General features: G+C 49.2%; 1 protein-coding gene across 4 annotated transcripts in view; it reads left to right on the forward strand.

The window, feature by feature from the left end:
* Positions 1 to 552: 552 nt before the first annotated feature.
* smarca4a (SWI/SNF related BAF chromatin remodeling complex subunit ATPase 4a) overlaps positions 553 to 16619 on the forward strand; it is a 111377-nt gene continuing 95310 nt past the window's right edge. For all 4 annotated transcript variants that reach the window (XM_078234886.1, XM_078234887.1, XM_078234888.1 and 1 more), the window contains exons 1-2: positions 553 to 615; positions 11134 to 11271. The gene's annotated coding sequence lies outside the window, so the exon portion shown is untranslated. The remainder of the gene's footprint in view (positions 616 to 11133; positions 11272 to 16619) is intronic.

The following is a 16619-nucleotide window of genomic DNA, read 5'->3' on the forward strand; positions in this document are numbered from 1 at the left end:
CCCTCACCCCCCCTTCACTCCGTCCCTCACCCCCCCCTTCACTCCGTCCCTCACCCCCCCCTTCACTCCGTCCCTCACCCCCCCTTCACTCCGTCCCTCACCCCCCCTTCACTCCGTCCCTCACCCCCCCTTCACTCCGTCCCTCACCCCCCCTTCACTCCGTCCCTCACCCCCCCTTCACTCCGTCCCTCACCCCCCCTTCACTCCGTCCCTCACCCCCCCTTCACTCCGTCCCTCACCCCCCCTTCACTCCGTCCCTCACCCCCCCTTCACTCCGTCCCTCACCCCCCCTTCACTCCGTCCCTCACCCCCCCTCACTCCGTCCCTCACCCCCCCTCACTCCGTCCCTCACCCCCCTCACTCCGTCCCTCACCCCCCCTCACTCCGTCCCTCACCCCCCCTCACTCCGTCCCTCACCCCCCCTCACTCCGTCCCTCACCCCCCCTCACTCCGTCCCTCACCCCCCCTCACTCCGTCCCTCACCCTCCCCTCACCCCCTCCCCCACTCCCGCAGTCCCGGCTCCGCGCATGCTCTCTGGCTGCCTGGGGCTCGCGCTGGGCTGCCGGCCGTTTCTCTTTGTTCCACTGAGAGCTCGAGCGGCGGCTGCTGTCCAGGTAAAGGAGGCGCCGCGGCTTCTCCTCAGGCCGGCGGGGCTGCCCGTGGGGGGGGAGGCTGTGAGCGGGCGACGGCTCCGGTCGGGAGGGAGGGAAGGAGAGCGACGGCTCCGGTGCCGGTTTCATTGTCTGGAGAGCGAGAGCCGGAGCTGCAAGGCCCCGCCGCCCGATGATGGTGGCGCATTCGGACTAAAATTAATTAGTTTATATTGCGATTAATTCAAAATATATTGTTTGTCCTGGGTCTGAGCCGGGAAGGCGAGTGGCTGGGCTTTATTGCGCTGATCGGATCAGCTGTATGTTATGTGTGTGCTGCTCACACTGGGACTGCGTTTGGGAGCTTGCTGCTGAATGAACAAAGCATCAGACAGCCTGCTGCCTTACAAAGAGATTTGCTCGTTCAAAAAAAAACTTTTTATATGTGCAACACTCTCAAATATCTCTTTTGGTGTGTGAGAATAGAATGCATTCAGAAATCCATGGCATTTTTTGAATTGCATTTATATATATATCAATATTTAATCTGTTTGCAATGCCCCCCATCCCCTCTTCCTTTCTTTTGCAGTCTTGATGTGTTTTTTTAATATATATATAAATAGTTGTTTAGAAGTTTTTTGTTGTTGTGATGATAGCTTTAGAGCCTGTACGTTGCACCTCCATAAAATATGACAATTTGTTGTTTATATATTTAAATTTTTGTTGGTGCTCATGTTAAGGGCAGAGTTTGACTCTGCGCCCTCATAAAATACGACAATTTGTTTTATATTTTTTTCTTGTTGCACATGTTGAGGACAGTTTGACCCTGCACCTCTGTAAATTATGACAATCTGTTGTTTTTATATTTTAATTATTTTCTTGTTGCACATGTTGAGGACAGGGGTCAGGGTCTGGTTTGTTTATCATTTGTGGTCTAAGTGATGTACTGATCTTTATTGTATTCTGAATTACATGCATGTTCAGAAACAAGCTTCAAAGGCTGGGGCTGCCGTGTATCCAGTTAACTTTAAAATTATTCCTTTTGTTTTGAAAATCTCTTTTTTTTAACTTTCCCCAGCTCCCGGTAATGTAGAATACAGATAAGTGAAGTTTTTAAGTACAGTGGTTAGGACAATACAGTTTTGCTTCTTGTCAGGAAGATTCTGGTGCAAGCTGAGAAAAGCTCCCTTGCCACTAGAGAGAGATTTTGCATTAGCCAGGCTGTTAGATGGTCTGTTCCCTTCTCCTAAAAGCAGCTTTGTTATAACTAACTTTGCCTCCAGTTGGGTACAAAGGATGGTATTGATGGACGTAGCAGTTTGCAGTTCGGATCATGCTGCCTTTCCTGTGGAGGTGTTGAGAAACTTTAGAAACACCTTTTCTTTCAAGGTATTAACTTTTGCTGAGCTTGGGGATACGGAGACATCTCTTCGGGCACTGTTGGTGGGCTATTTGACTGTGATGGGCTTTGCAGCAGAGCCACTCTGGTCCAAACGCTGGCATCTCCACAACTCTGGTCCAAAGAAAGTTGAGAATTATAAACTGAAAATGCTGGAAACGCTCAGCAAGTCAGGCAGTATCTGTGGCGAGAGAAACAGTTATTGTTTCAGTTTGCAGACTTTTCATCAGAACAGGAAGATGTTGGAGGTTTGTGTGGTTGCTAAATTGGTACAAATCCAAGGAAATGGGACGGGAGAGAGAACAAAAGGGAAGGTGATGGTGATTGGGAATGGGAATCATGACCAACTTGAGATCAGCTAATTCTGTAGAAATCAGAATAGAACTGATTACTTTCAAATCATGCACATCATGTGGAACATTTATTCACAATGGGTATCTCCAGATGTGGATTTTTAAAGAAACATAATGTGATGAATTTAATCTAGAAACGACAGTACCCGCAGCTATACACTGTCCTTGTGGTGCTGCCCTGGGGAGTTAGTATTAGGCACAAACTTCAATTATCCAAGCAGTGTTTTTAAAAAGCCACAGAGTTGAAAGCGCTGCTGATTTGATCTCCCGGTCAGTTATTCTGAGAGCAAAGTGCAAGCTAAGTTTCTGAAATGTGATCACTTCTACAGCCCATGGTTAAAAGACAGAGGGACTTGTCTCCAGCTATTTGGTTCTTGAGCAGAAAGCTGAGCTAGGACAGCTCAGCCATATGGCAGGGCAAACACTTGCTTCGCATTGGAGCGGTCACACAGGGGCAAGCTTCAGAGCTGCTTGTCACTCAGATCTGCTAACCTCATTTGGCATGAATTTTATCTTGTCAGCTGGACCATTACCTGGAGGGGGGACTCGATGGGAGGATACTCTCCTTTTTTGATTTTAATTTGCAAATTAATGGAAGGATACATTGTGGATACATTTTATTCCACCTAAGAAAATGTCATTGTCCTTTTCCAGCAGACATGGTCTCTCTGCAGAGCTAGCAAGAGCATGTCCTTCAGTAGGAGTTGCCAGGGAGCACTCAGATGCAACTTGGTCTGACTCTCCTCCCTGCCTATGGTTGGTGGAAAGTCACATTGACCTTCTCTCAGCCACTCCTTCCACAGCATGGCAGCCCTTAGGGGTTAGGAGATGTGTGGACTGCAATTTGAGCCCATGTTGTGTGGTTGCCTCTTCACTGACCCTTTCCGGCAAGGCATCAATATCTTGATAGATTACAGGGTGGTTTGTGGAAGTTCCTGTTTATTGGGATGTCTTGCTTCCACTCCTGTGTAGGAAGGCTTGGGATGTGGTTAGCTGCAATATTTTGCCTGCAGCATTGGGATTTTTTTTCATCAAATGTTTAGCCAACAACAGCAGGCATTTATATAGCACCTTAAATGTTCCAAGGGACATCACATGAGCATTATCACACAACATATGACATCATGTGTTGAGCTCTGAGTCGACAAAACATAAAATGAGGACTGTAATATTTCCTTATTTCCTCTGACTTCCGACCTTTTCTCCCAAACTCTACATTAGTCTTTAGCACCCCCCTCCATCCCTCAGCTCGGTTACGTTCCCCGACCTCCATGCTGCATCCTCCTCCCCAGCCCCCGACCTCCATGCTGCATCCTCCTCCCCACCCCCCCGACCTCCATGCTGCATCCTCCTCCCCAGCCCCCGACCTCCATGCTGCATCCTCCTCCCCAGCCCCCGACCTCCATGCTGCATCCTCCTCCCCACCCCCCCGACCTCCATGCTGCATCCTCCTCCCCACCCCCCCGACCTCCATGCTGCATCCTCTTCTCCCCTCCCCCCACCCCTGATCTCCATGCTGCATCCTCCTCTCCAACCCCCCCCCCAACCTCCATGCTGCATCCTCCTGCCCCCACCCACCCATGCCGTGTTTTCCCTCCCCCGACCTCCATGCCGTGTTTTCCCTCCCCCGACCTCCATGCCGTGTTTTCCCTCCCCCGACCTCCATGCCGTGTTTTCCTTCCCCCGACCTCCATGCCGTGTTTTCCCTCCCCCGACCTCCATGCCGTGTTTTCCCTCCCCCGACCTCCATGCCGTGTTTTCCTTCCCCCGACCTCCATGCCGTGTTTTCCCTCCCCCGACCTCCATGCCATGTTTCCCCTCCCTCAACCTCCATGCCGTGTGTCCCCTCCCTCGACCTCCATGCCGTGTGTCCCCTCCCTCGACCTCCATGCCGTGTGTCCCCTCCCTCGACCTCCATGCCGTGTGTCCCCTCCCTCGACCTCCATGCCGTGTTTCCCCCTCCCTCGACCTCCATGCCACATTCTCCCTTCCCCTCGATCTTTATGTCACGTTTTCCCTCCCACCACTTCCCTCTGCCTGTCTCTCCCAACCTCTCCCCGACCCCCCCTTTGCTTTTCCTCTCTGCGACCTCCCCAAGCCTTCTCTCCCACCCGAAACCCCCCCATCTTCTCCCTCTCTTGACCAACCCACTCCACCTTGTCTCTTCCTGATGACCCCCCAACTTTCTCCCTCCCAACCCCTCCCCCACTTTTCCCTCCTGAACCTCCCCCCACCTTCTCCCTCCCAACTGCCCTTCTTCTCCCTCCTGACCCCGACACTGCCCTTGACCCCCCCTCCAATTTTTTGCTCCCTGATTTCTGCCACCCCCATCCTCCTTAATTTTCTCCCTTCTTGACTCCCCCACTTTGTCCCTCTCTGACCCCACCTCAGCCTCATCCCTCCCACGAGTCTCCCTCCGCCTTTTCCCTCCCTCCTGACCAACCCACTCTGCCTTGTCTCTTCCCAACAACCTCCCTATCCCCTTGCCCTCTACCACCTGACCCCCCCATGTCCTCATTCTCCTGACCCCCCCCCCGTGCCTTCTCCCTCCCACCCCAGCTCTACTCTCAAACATCGTCCACCTTCTTCCTCGCCGATCTCTGCCCCTGCCCTCCCCCACTGCCTTGTCCCTCCCGTCCCGTCCCCCGTACCACCAGCCCCCTCCCCCCGCCTTGTTCCTCCCCTGCTTTGTCCCTCCCCGGCCCCCCCACCCTGCCTTGTCCCTCCCTGGCCCCCCTCCCCTCTCCCCCGCCATGTCCCTCCCTGGCCTCCCCTCCGCCTTGTACCTCCCAGGCCCCCCATCCTGCCTTGTCCCTCCCTGGCCAACCCTCCCCCTCCTCCACCTCCGCCTTGTCCCTCCCCTCTCCCCTGCCTTGTCCCTGCCCGGTCCCTCCTTGCCTTGTCCCTCGCCATCCGCGCCCCCCCCCCCCCGCTTTGTCCCTCCCTGCCCCCCACCCACCCCCGCCTTGTCCCTCCCTGGCCCCCCTCCCACCTTGTCCCTTCCTGCCGTGCCCCCCCGCCTTGTCCCTGCCTGACCCCCCCCACCTTATCCCTCGCTGACGCCCCCCACCTTGTCCCTCGCCGACCCCCCCCCCACCTTGTCCCTCGCCGACCCCCCTGCTTTGTCCCTCCCTGACCCCCCCGCCTTGTCCCTCCCCAACCTCCCCCCGCCCCCACAGCCTTGTCCCTTCCCGATCCCCCGCCGCCTTCTTCCTCCCTGACCATCCCTTCCACCTTCTCCCTCCCAAACCCTCCACCTTCTCCCAAACCCTCCCTCTGCCTTCATGGCAGGTATTGCGGGTGATGTATTTGGATGGAGAGAGGTTAACTAACAGGATGCAGAGAGTATGTATAAAAGAGGCATTTTCAAGTTGGCTGGCTGTGGCCAGTGCTGCAAGGATCAGTGCTGAGGCCTCCGCATTTACAATCTATTGATGGCTTAGATGAAGAGACAGAGAGTAATGCATCTAAGTTTGCTGAAAATACAAAGTTAGGTGGGAATGCGAGATGTGAACAGGAAACGAGGAGATTGCAAAATGAAAGAATAGAGGGGTTAAGTGAGTGGGCAGCAAGGTGGCAGATGGAATATTGTTTGTGAAAGTGTGAGGTTGTAAAAAAAGCAGAATACTTTTTTAAAAAGGCATGACATTTTTAAATGTTGACGTTCAGGAAGAGTTGGATACAAGGGGCATAAAACATTAGCAAGCAGTTAGGAAAGCAAATGGCATGTTGGCCTTTATTGCAACAGATATAAGAATAATGAAGTCTTGCTACGGTTGTACAGGATTTTGGTGCTACTATACATCTGGTGTACTCTGCAATTTTGGCCTTCATAGTTAAGGATACCATTGGAGGTAGTACAGCGAAGGTTCACTAGATTGGTTCCTGAGATGTGAGGGTTGTTCAGTGATGAAAGACTATGTAAATTAGGTCTATAGTCTCTGGAGTTTTGAAGAATGATAAATGATCTTATTGAAACATTGAAGTTTACGAAAGGGCTTGACAAGTTGGATATCGAGAGGTTATTTCCCCTGCTGGGGAATCTAGAACAAGGGGCCACAGTCTCAGGATAAGGGGTCGATCATTTAGGACTGAGATGATGAGAAATATCTTCACTCAAAAGGTTGTGAATCTTTGAAATTCTCTACCCCAGAGGGCTGTGGATGCCCCAATGTTTTAAGGTTGAGATGGATGGATTTTTTGGTCTTTCGGTGAATCAAGGGGTAAGGGGAGTGGATGGAAAAATGAAACGAAAGTCAAAGATTAGCCTTCATCAGATTAGCTTTTCAGATTGAATATTGGAGCAAGCTCGACGAACTGCATGGTCTTTTTCTGCTCCTATTTCTTATATTCTTGGTGGCTGTTGCCATGGCTTCAGGGACACTGGTGAAACAAAGTCTTGCTAAACCTCTAATGTGGCTCATATGATCTTCAATTGAAAACAAAAAAATGTATGGATACATTGAAGCACTACTCTGAGATTTTCCTGGGAGCTGGGACAATTATATAAAATTACAAATACAATTGTGCTTAAGCAGGGAATTCGGCCCAACTGGGCTGTGCCAGTATTGTATGTTCCACAGTAACCTCCTCTCATCTTACTCCACCTCACTCTAACATCGGGCAGAAATGCCAAGTGGATAATCCATCTTGGCCTCCTCCTGAAGACCCCAGAAGATGCCAGTCTTCTGCCAATGCAATTCACTCCACATGATATCAAGAAACAACTGTAGGTACTGGATACTGCAAAGACTATGGAGCATGGCAGCACCCCTACTGTCATTATGAAGACTTGTGCTCCAGAACTAGCCCCTAGCCAAGCTGTCCCAAGTACAGCTACACTGGCATCTACCCAACAATGTGGAAAATTGCCCATGTATGCCCTGTCCACAAAAAGCAGAATAAATCCAACCAGGCTAATTACCACCTCATCAGTTTACGCTTGATCAAAAGTGATAGAAGGTGTTGTTGACGCTGCTGTCAAGCAGCACCTATACAACAATAATCTGCTCACTGCTGCTCAGCTTGGGTTCTACCAGGGCCACTAGACTCCAGCCTTGGTCCAAACGTGGACAAGAAAGCTGAACTTGAGGTGAGTGACTGCTCTTGACATCAAAGCAGCATTTGACCAAATGAGACATAAAGGTGCCTTGGTGAAGTTGAAGTCGATAGGAATCAGGGGGAAAGTTCTTCACTGGTTGGAGTCATACCTAGCACAAAGGAAGGTAGTTGTTGTTGTTGGAATCAATCATTTCAGTGTGAAGGCATTGATGCAGGAGTTCCTCAGGGTAGTGCCCTAGGCCAACCGGCTGTTTTATCAATGACCGACTCTCCATCATAAGGTCAGATCTGAGGATTATACAATGTTCAGTACCATTCCCAACTCCTCAGATAAGTCCCGTGTCCATATACAGCAAGATCGGGACACCATTCAGGCTTTGGCTGATAAGTGGCAAGTAACATTTATGTCACACAAGTGGCGGGCAATGACTATCTCCAATAAGAGTGAACCTAACCATCACCTTTTGACATTCAATGGCATTGCCATTGCTGAATCCCCCTCTATCAACATCCTGGGGGTTACCATTGACCAGAAACTGAACTGGATCAGCCACAAAAATGTGGCTACAAGAGCAGGTGAGAGGCAATGAAATAACAAAGGGTGTGGCTTCCTTCGAAAGCAAGCACATATCAGAGGCAGAGAGAAAATGCAAGGAGAAGGAACCCTGAACCAACAGCTCATTCAAAACTCAGACCATTGGGTCCTAGTTTCAGTAGAACTATCCGGGTGCAGATTAACCTTATGACTCACCTGTTTACCCACTGGAACCCGACCAAAAACCCCAGGTGATGGGCATGGTCACCTTCACCTTGAAAGACAACAGATCATTGTAAATTGGAAACTAATAGAGGGAAACTATTTCCATTATTTGAGTCTAGGGCTAGGAGATGTAGCCTGAAAATTCGAGGCAGGCCTTTCAGGAATGGTGTGATGAAAGCACTTCTACAAGCAAGAGTTGTAGGTTGGAACTCTCTTCCGCAAATGCCAGTTAATGCTAGATCAATTGGTAATTTTAAATCTAAGATTATGAATTTCTGTTAGCCAAAGGGATTTGGGGCAAAGATGGGCAGATGAAGTTGGGTCATTGATCAGCCATGATCTCAATGAATGGCCGTACTGATGTGAGGGGATAAATTGCTTCTTCTTGTTCCAATGATACAATCTTTGCTCCAGTCAAGAACTGGCCCAACTTCTTCTTGAAGGAGCACAAAGAATCAGCACACACACTGAAACAGTCAGGAATGTATTCCAGAGTCTTACTATCCTCTGAGGAAAGAACCAACAAACACCCAGTTGATTCCGACTCTGACATACTTTAAATCCACGGTTCAGTGAAACATCTGTTCAATGAAATGGGCCTTCTAATATTCGTATTTATTTAGACCATTTATTTTTCTTCCTCCCCTCCCCTTCAGTTCATGATGGAGCACAACTCCTCAACCGTCGACAGCACCAGAGCCAATTGCCTATCTGCAGATATTGTTGTCCAGACCAATCCTAATTATAATGCCCCTCCCCACCAGCCTAGTGCTGCTCCCAGCTACGATCAGCTTGTTCAGCCCATACCATAGCTCACATCTGCTGGGCAGTGTGACTTCGTACCAAACCCTAGGAAGTGCCTTCATTCATCTTAAACCATCATGAAAATGTCAATTCCATTCCGTTACAGTTTGGGCTAGATGAGGCTAGACCTGTATGAATAGTAATTTCCTGTTACCTGGAACTTGCTCATCACTCTGGCAGTTTTTGTGTCATTGTAGTTCAGGTATAGGATTCATGGTAACCATTTACTATGGGGTTTGCTTGCTGATCAGTGAATCTGGCAAGATTAATTTGGAGCTTCTGCCATCTGCGTGAGACCAGCATGGCAGGAATTGATGGGCAAATATCCCACTAAGCCCCATTTAAAAGCAGCTTGGAGGGGCAGAATCAGAATAGCCTAATATCCTAGTAAATAGGCTGCTGGTCCAAGCATGGGTATTTCCCTGTATCCCCCTTTGCCTCTGAATTAGAAGACCTCCACTCCAGGGACTTGAGCACCTATTGCTAGCTGACACTTCAGTTCAGTACTAAAGGGATGGAATTGCTGCATTGTTGATGGTGCTTTTGGCATGTGGTGTCACAGGCACCATCGAGGCCTTTCGTACCCATTGGGCACTACAGGGACTGGGTGCCTTATCAACCCTCTAAATCACCTTTTGGTTTGATGTTTTAAGTTTCAATTGTGATTTATTTTTGTTTCAGGTGGTTCCCTTTTAAGAGGCTGCCCCTTTTACTTTGTCCCTCAGTTTGTTTAATTGAGTTTAATCGTTTAAACTCAAAAGAGTTGGAGTGCTTTTGTTTGCATGAGATGCTCGACCCCACCGTCCTTCAGAACTTTAGTGTCCTGGCCAATATTGGCTACTGCTAAAAGAGTGACTACAGTTTATAAGTAATTAATTTGGGTTCTGAGGATGTGAAAGTCTTAAGTTCATCGTCTTCTTTCTATTGGGGATGGCCAGATCTTTCAAACTAGACTGTGATTACTGACAACATTGGAAAATGCTTTCTTAGACAATCACCTAAACAATAGACTGTGTTTTGGGTATGCAGATGTGCATATGAAATCACAAGAACACATTTAGTTCAGATACCTACATTGGAGTCCAAAAGGTAGTTTGAATACTTGTGAATATCCTTGCTGTATAGAAGAGGGTTAACTCCCTGTCTGGAACCAAACGTTTGGCCAGTTTTTGTTCCGATCTGCTGCCTGTTATCAGTTTGGGTGTGACTCAGGATTTTCCAGTTCAGAGTTTAGACTCTTCTTGCTGATGAAGAGACACACCAAGTTAAATACTAGCCTGTCATTGAAAGGCATTGAAGAAGAGATGTGATTTCTCCCAGTGTCCTGGCCAACATTCAGTCCTCAATCAATGCTGGCAATAAAGATCTAGTGGTCATTCACCTCGTGGCTAAATGTGAGATTTTGCTGTGTTTGGTTACATAATGGCCACACAACCTATCCAGGCATTACACATTGGGTGGAATTGTCCCAGAAATCGACAAAGTCTGATTTTCAGCAGAGAAAGCTCGCCGATGGCTTTTTCCACCTTGTAGTACAACACGTGATAATAAATTTGCAGGCATGGGCTTCACGCTGCATCGCTGGCGGGTGGCCTCTGATTCACCTGTCCTGTCGTCACCTCAGCACTACAATGATTCGGGCACCATATTTAGAGGCCACCCACTGCACATGGTTAGAACAATTCGGGGTTCAGTGGGAAATCATGGCTGCCGTACAAGCACCCAAGTTTACTGATACCTCCCTTGACTATCTGCTGAATACAGTGGAGGCTTGCTGCTTTGTAATGTAACCACACTCTGGGCGAAGACCTGCAACCAAGGTGACAAATCCAGCATAGGAGTGGTGGCAGAGGTGGTCAGTGCCAGTGTCCCTACAGAAGAGGCACAAGAGGTTGAAAGATCTGCTCCGTTCGACCAGAATAAGTCACTCTTCTCATCACTCACAACTCATAAACTCAAAGACCCATCACACACCTACAGAGATCTCACTCACTCCCAACTCGAGGGACACTATCACTAACTCCACTAAACACACCTTCATCTCCCCTGCAGATCTTGTCCTCATCACCTCCCTGACCCCACTCACCATCCACACATGCCAAGCATGCTTATCATCTGCCCCGGCACATCTCCAGCTTACACTCTCTCCATCTGTCTTCGTGCAGGACAAGCTGGCACACAACAAGAGGGAGAGATCCCAGACGGGTGGAGCGATGCCAGAACTGAAGGTCCTCATGGACTTTGAGGAGAGAGCTATTCAATGAGCCAGTGAGGATGTGAACTGTTCCTGTGCTGATGGTGAGGTAAGTGGTGCTGAGCCAAGTGAGGATCCAGCACTATTGCATCCATCAGACTACCATGCTATGAGTGATTTCTCCTGCTTCTCAGACCCCTGCCAAATGACCTCTCCTTTCTTTAGCTGGCACATCTGGGAAGAAACTGAGGGGGTCCATAATCCAGATCCTCGACTCCAACCCTGACAGCAGCACGGACCATGAATTCACAGACCCTGAAATAGAAGGACCATCACAGCGCTCACCCACACCCTCCACCAACACAAAGTCACACACCTCGGTGGGGTCTAGTTCCAGCATAGCTTTGGGGGTCACAACCTGGTGAGCACATCGCACTGTCTGATCCACAGCAGGCAGAGGTAGGAGCATTCAAGAGTACCAGCACTCGGAGGGTTGCTGAAGGCCCAGAATCTGCTGAGTCAGATGAGCCTTTGCTCTTGCTCATGCCTCAGTTGCTGGAGCTCCAAAGGCAAGGTGGAGAAAATCAGGAAAGGATGTCGGCTGCACTCAGATTGCAAGGCTCCAAGGAGGAGTCTGTCTGCCTTCAGACTGAGGTGACTGTACTGACAGTAAATCACTGCCCAAGTAAAAGGCAGAGCTCAGCTTTCCCACGACCAATGGATCAGACCTTAGCTCTGCAGTCCTACCACATCCAGCTGTGAGTGGTGGTGGACAATTAAACAACTCGCAGGAGGAGGAGGCTCCATAAATATCCCCATCCTGACTGATAGAGGAGCCCAGCACATCGGTGCAAAAGATAAAGCCTAAGCATTCACAACAATCTTTAACTAGAAATGCCGAGTGGATGATCCATCTCGGACTCACCTGGAAGTCCCCAGCATCATGGATGTCTTCAGCCAATTTAATTCACTCCACGTGATATCAAGAAATGGCCAAAGGCACTGGATACTGCAAAGGCTATGGCCCCTGATAATATTCCAGCAATAGTTCTGAAGACTTGTTCTCCAGAACTTGCCACGCCCTTAGCCAAACTGTCCCAGTAAAGCCAAAACACTGGCATCTACTCGACAATGTGGAAAATTGCCCAGGTATGTCCTGTACACGAGAAACAGGACAAATCAACCTTGCCAATTACCGCCCTATCAGTCTACTCTCGATGATCATCAAAGTGATGGAAGGGGTCATCAACAGCACTATCAAGTGGCACTTACTCGGCAATAACCTGCTCATGGGCGCTCAGTTTGGGTTCCACCAGGGTCACTCAGCTCCTGACCGCATCACAGCCTTGGTTCAAACATGGACAAAAGAGCTGAATGCCAGAGATGACTGCTCTTGAAATCAAGGCAGCATTGGACAGACTATGGCATTGAGTAGCCCTAGCAAAACTGGAATCAGTGGGAATCGGGGAAAACTGTCCACTTGTTGGAGTTATACCTAGCACAAACGGAGATGGTTGTGGTGATTAGAGGTCAATTATCACAGCTCCGGGGCATCACTGCTGGATTTCCTCAGGGTAATGTCCTAAGTGCAACCATCTTCAACTGCTTCATCAATGGCCTTCCTTCCATCAAAATGTCAGAAGTGGGGATGTTTGCCAGTGACTACGCAATGTTCAGTGTCATTCGCAACTCCTCAGATAATGAAGCAATTCATGTCTAAATGCAGCAAGACCTGGACAATATCCAGGCTTCTGCTGAGAAGTGGCAAGTAACATTCATGTCACATTAGTGCCCGGCAATGACCATCTCCAACAAGAGAGGATCTAACCATCACCCCATGACATTCAATGGAATTATCATCTCTGAATCCTCCACTATCAATATCCTGGGGGTTACCATTGGCCAGAAACTGAACTGGATTGACCATATAAATACTGAGGCTGCCAGAGCATGTCAAAGTCTCAGAATTCTGCAGCAAGTAACTCACCTTCTGACTCCCCAAAGCCTGTCCACCATCTAAAAGGCACAAGTGGAATACCCTCCACTTGCCTGGATGAGTGCAGCTCCAACAACACTCAAGAAGCTGGACACCATCCAGGACAAAACAGCCCACATGAATGCTACCCCTTCCACAAACATTCAATCTTTCCATTACTAACAAACAGTGGCAGCCATCTGGACCATCTACAAGATGCATTGCAGGAACTCACCGAGGTTCCTTAGGCAGCACCTTCCAAACCCATGACCACTACCATCAGAAGGACAAGAGCAGCAGATGCCCTCCAAGTCACTCACGATCCTGATTTGGAAATGTACCCACTGCCGCTGGGTTAAAATCCTGGAACTCCCTTCCTAACAGCACAGTGGGTATACCTACACCTGTTCAAGAAGGCAGTTCACCACCACTTTTCAAGGGCAACTAGGTATGGGGCAATAAATACTGGTCTAACCAGTGACTCCCACATCCCATAAATTAATAAAAATAAAGCTGAACATTCAACAAGTGGAATTCCTTGCGGTTCACATAGTTAACAGCTTGATGCCATAGAGCTCTGAGTGTCATGTGAGTGCAGTCGATGGCACCCTGCACCTGTGGAAAATGTGCACAAATCTCATTGCTTTTGCTTCCTGGCTTGCCTGAACCCGTTTGAAATGCACAAAGATGCCAATTATGAAGATTGCGTCTGTGGTCTCCTGGATGCGCTTGTGTGAGGCGGCTTGTGAATTCTCACAGAGGTCACCTGTGGAGCCCTAGAAGGAGCCACTGGTGTAAAAACTGCAGCGACGCTGGCGGTGGATGCCCTTCAAGCCCCCGTGCACCAAATCCTGCAGCGGGTGGCAAATGTGACCAACCAGCTCCCCGGACATGCATAAAGGGTGAACTGACAGGTTCATCCCACTGGCCAATCGACATGGCGAGCCAGTAAGATTGGGCGAGCGGCAAAAAATCGAGTTTGGTCCTGGTTTTTCGCCTCTCTCGATTTTACCAGCCCTGCTTTGCCGACCAAATTGCCATCACCCCATAAAGGGTGCAAAGTCGATTTCAATATGCATTAGGTTATTTAAATATAATTAGTGACTCCCAGATTGTATCGTCCTGGCTCACTTAACCGTACCTGCTTGTTGGTCGAGGATCTCACTGGCAAGGATCACATAAAGCCTCACTGGTGGAACTGGAAGCCATTGAAGCCTCTCTGGGTGGTCGGGGCCAAGCCGGGCCTCTTGGGAACGATTTGGGGAGGAGGGGGGGGGGGGGGAGAGGAATTGGCCGGGATGGCCATCAGGGGTGGGGCCATGTATATAGCGGCTGTGGGGGGTAACAGATCTCCACAGTGCACTGGGAGATCAGGGCGCCTGGAGCTCAGCAGCTGGCTTACTGGTGAGAATAGGCGCCACCCACTCCCCCTGCTGGCGAGAATCACATCTGGGCTCTTTCTTTCTCCTAAGTGCTGTATGATTGTGACTGGGAGCTCGCCCAAAAAATCACCGCGACACTCTCTTGTTTTCACGTCTGTTCCGCTTTTAGAATTTTTTTTGTGAGAACTTCCCCAAGTCTTCAGCGACACTAGTTCTCGGACATCTGCAGGTATATCAAGCACTGTCTGTAGACCCTACATCTAGCGAGGCAACTCTGAGTAATAACTCACACCATCCCTGCCCTACATCACATGCCAGAGTAGCCACTTTCCTGCATCCTGAGCTCAAGGCCTTGCACTCAGCTTGGCCCATGGGGGGGGGGGGGTCTCGTGTCAATAAGCACTTCAGCACAGAGCCAAGGATTAGAAGGGCTATCCTTGCACAGTGTGCCATGGACATCTCTCTAAAGGGATATAGTTGCTTGCCCAGTTAGGCAATGGTAGAGCCACAACATAGCAGTCATCAGATTTGGAAGTCTGTGCGCCAAAGATTAAATGTGGAGCAGTAATCATTGGCACACAAGTGCTGCATGAATGGCCATAGTTGTGTGACTAGTCTGACTTCCAAGCATGTCAGTTGGTCAATTGACCTCAAGTTGAGTGGTCTCAGCTGCAATGGGGTACTGATCATTGCCATGTTTTTCCATTAGCTTTGTCTGCATTCTGCCTCCATAAGTGCCACTCATCCCAGCACCACCAACCCTCCCCCTTCCCGATTGTGTGGAACCATCAGTCCGTGTTGACTCTACACCCCTCGCCAATGGTACTGAAGTCTGTGCCCTAGGCACCCTTTCTCTTCTCTCTCTCTTCAGTCACTCAAAGGAGCCCGTGGCCCCGCACCAGAAGACAGTCTCGAATACACTGATGTTCAGACTTGCCGATGACCTCCACCTCCCTCCCCAACCTGAAGACATGAGCACTGTGTCAGCTTGAGTGCACTCACCTCTGATTCCCATCGGAGTTCTGCTCAGCAGGTGCACGCCTTCTGAAACAAGTGGCACGTCGTGCTGTTCTGACATCACGCCGCCACAGATGTTTTATTTAACATGGGGGTACAATTCCAGCAGATGAGCCTGATAATCATAGAATCCCTATAGTGTAGAAGGAGGCCATTCGGCCCATCAAGTCTGTACCGACAACAATCCCACCCAGGCCCTATTCCTGTAACCCCACACATTTACCCCACTCATCCCTCTAACCTACGCATCCCGGGACACTAAGGGACAATTTAGCGTAGCCAATCAACCTAACCTTTGGACTGTGGGACGAAACCGGAGCACCCATAATTACATACCAATGAATGATAATATTCCTGATGTTGAACAATGGGAAATGTGCCCCTCCACTGACAGGGGGAGGGGACGATCATGTCCTGCATTTACACCATCTCTAAGGCCTTCTCGCGATATTTTCTGCTCATGCTGCCAAACCCACCAGATGTGAATGGGAGCAGAAAATCCCTACCATTGGTTAAATCTGTGCGCAACAATACAGATGATAGGCAAACCCATCAACATCCCATCCTTTCCTTTCCACATGAACAGGTACAATGCTTACTATTACTTTACAGATACATCTGCTGCAGTGGGGAAGAATTTCTTTGCAAGGTCAAGGGTCTCGCTGTCCTGGTGTAACTTCAGAAAGTTGACAGAAGCTCTGATTAAGTTGCACAATGAACTATTTACACTGTTTCTCCAGCCATCTTCCACTAACATTGTGAGGAAAATCCCCTTGAAATTTACCTCTGTACATTTAATAAATATCAGCCTCAAATTAAAGGGCGAATTATCTCTTAAGGTGGTATGAGTGATCCAGTGTGGTGACATTGCATCTTGTCAACGTGTGATGTCATTGACTCTCGCTCCTATGAGTTCTCATTCACTGGCAGTTCTGGACCATCCAAATAAATGTTTTTGAAACTTTGCTGTATCCATTCTTTTTGGGTGGAAAGAAAGGCTTGTGTTGATACCGTGTCTCCCTGAAATGTGCAGCCCATGCTGGTTCAGTGTGTCACTGAGAAATACAAAGACTATTGCACAGA

Source organism: Mustelus asterias, chromosome 19, assembly GCF_964213995.1.
Source record: "Mustelus asterias chromosome 19, sMusAst1.hap1.1, whole genome shotgun sequence".
Lineage (NCBI taxonomy): Eukaryota > Metazoa > Chordata > Chondrichthyes > Carcharhiniformes > Triakidae > Mustelus > Mustelus asterias.